Below are 2,582 nucleotides of genomic sequence, written 5' to 3' on the forward strand. Positions count from 1 at the left end.
GGTTCTCCCGACATCCGGCTACGCCTTTCTTTGAGCCTCGTTGTTCATACATTTCTTGCCACACAGATTCAATTGCCCGAACAATCCTATCATTTAGGATAGATGTAAATATTTAATAAAGCGTGTTCAGACAAGTTATTCGCCTGTAGTTCTTCGGGTCAGCTAAGTTGCCTATTTTCGGCAGGAGTATTGTGCGCCCTTCCACCAACCACTCTGGAATCGGCTCTTCCGACTTCAAATATGAGGTGAAAATACGGGCCAAATGCTGATGGGTTGAAGAAAACTTCTTCCACCAGAAGGTTTTGACACAATCTGGTCCCGGTGTGGAATAGTTCTTCATCCCTCTTAATACTTTTTTCACCTCCTCGGTAGTGATTGGTGGGCATTCTTTAACAGGTGTTATGAGGGCAACAGATAACTGCTTGAAGCTATTTATATAACCTGAGTCTTCGTCCAGTCTATGCTGAACTTCGTAGACTTCTCTCCAAAATACTTCGACCTCCTCTGGTTTGGATGGGTGTTCGACAGTAACTGGAGGGTCTTGGAAGAGTCAAGATGGGTCTGAGAGAAACTGTTGATTTTCTCTGACCCATCTCTCCCTCCGCTCTAGACTTCTCTTAGCGTCAGATAGTATCCGTATTCTCTCAACAATATGCTGCCTGATGGTCAGCAGCTTTGACTTGTTAAGTGTGTGATAACGGGTCCGGAGTTCCCGCGCGAACTTTCGAACCTTGGCTGTGAAATTCCTGCCAGAAGTGATGTAGTCAATCACACATTGAATGCGGGACGCGTACTGTCTTGCCCAGCCTATCTTTATGGCAAGTTGATGCATTCGTCTTTTGATCTTATGATCAGCCGTTGGTTTTGTTTTACGGTTCGGATCGGCCAAAGCTCTCGCTGCATTATTCACACAATAATTGATAGCCCAGAGGTCGGATTCACCGGAAAAATGTCCACGAAGCTCGTCGTCCATTTCAGCCAGATCTTTAGGCTTGAGAGAAACCTTGGTGTTGATGTTTCTCCGGGTCGTAAAGCATCACTCTTCATCTATTGGATGCCTGCCCGCGGTTGGTCTTAGTGTCGCCTCTCTTTCTTTGTTGCCGGCTTGTTCTAGCTGTGGTAGAGCAGGCGTTCCGCTTACATAGCCCCTTTTACGGAGTCGTTCAGCATGGTTTCGCAGACGTTGCTGCGAAAAGTGCGGTAGCTCCGGGTGTTTGTCGCACCACAGAGCATGCAGCCGTGCCATGTAACCCCGTTCACGGGCCACACTCACATCGTAGCAGTCTAGCAAGTCGTGATTCAGTTGCTCCGTCCACCCAAAGGTCACGAGATCCCGTCGATCCATCGCATTGAATCCATTTTCATTGGCTCCCCCAGCTCTAAATTGGTCGGCACTGTTGGCCAACCTATTGTCGGGAGCCCTGCGCGTTCTGTTGTTTTGAACCGCACTTACTACAACTATGTTTGGTGTTGTCATTGTTGTTCCCACGAGAAGCTAGGGAAAGGGGTTCGTCCATCCTTGTAGAGCCCCGCATTCAAAGATAAGGCTGCTTACTCTAAGAGGTCGCCCGGTATCCCAGAGTCACCGTTCTAGACACCTCACCCAGGTGCCATTCAGCTTTCGGCACGGTTTTCACACCTCCGCTTGGGGGTTAATTCTTTCGGGACCACCCCTGGACAATTGTCCGCGACTGCCTATTTATTTTTGTAACCGTATTCAGCAGAAACCCTTGTTACAGGGACCCTCTATAGGCGACCCGAGGACGCGTTCGGTGACTTTGTCATAGGCCCTTCGGTTTGATTCTGGAGGAATCAAAACCGAACCGAATGGCTCTCCGGCGGGGAATCGAACCCCGGTCTCCCGCGTGACAGGCGGGGATACTTACCACTATACTACCGAATATATATATATAGATGAATGTTTTCTATTGCTTTGACTTCTTCTACCATTTAAATCAAGCGCCATTTCTAATTTGTGGCGATTATCATTCTCATGCTCGTAAGAATTTCTCCGAGAACTTAAAACTCCATAGAAATCTAGTCAGAGAAAAATTTTGCTAAGAAAAATGAAAAATTGGTTACGGAAAAGTCATATAATATTTTTGTTAGTAATTTATTTTGCTTGTATTTATATTTTTTCTTTTGTAGTTGCTTCCGTCATAAGAATATACATTTAGTTATACATTTTAATATTATTTTGAAAATTCAACAACTTTCTTAAAAAGTTATCCATGTTGATCGAAAATTCAGCTATTGTTTGAAAATTTGCCTTTTTGGTTTGAAAACTGATCTGTCTTAGTAAAAATTGTATCTTTGTTACATAAAAATACAAATTATTGGTCAACAGTTTCACAATTTTATTAAAAAGTCATCCTTTTTGGTTCAAAATTCAACTTTTTCGTTTAAAATTCGTCTTTTTGGGTAGAAAATTCTAGTGTTTCGTAGAAAATTTACTTTTTATGACCCCTATAGAAGAAAAGGACTCCGCCACTTCTGTAACCAGCCGTAAGCTTTCTATTTTAAAGTGAACGGCCACTTATAATTTTAATTTAAACATCGTTACGACATCTTTACGACAACTT

General features: G+C 43.5%; 1 non-coding gene across 1 annotated transcript; it reads right to left on the minus strand.

The window, feature by feature from the left end:
• Positions 1–1,831: 1,831 nt before the first annotated feature.
• Trnad-guc lies at positions 1,832–1,903 on the minus strand. The gene has a single exon. It is a non-coding gene; the product is annotated as a tRNA-Asp (tRNA).
• Positions 1,904–2,582: the final 679 nt, after the last annotated feature.

Source organism: Belonocnema kinseyi, chromosome 3, assembly GCF_010883055.1.
Source record: "Belonocnema kinseyi isolate 2016_QV_RU_SX_M_011 chromosome 3, B_treatae_v1, whole genome shotgun sequence".
Taxonomy (NCBI): Eukaryota; Metazoa; Arthropoda; class Insecta; order Hymenoptera; family Cynipidae; genus Belonocnema; species Belonocnema kinseyi.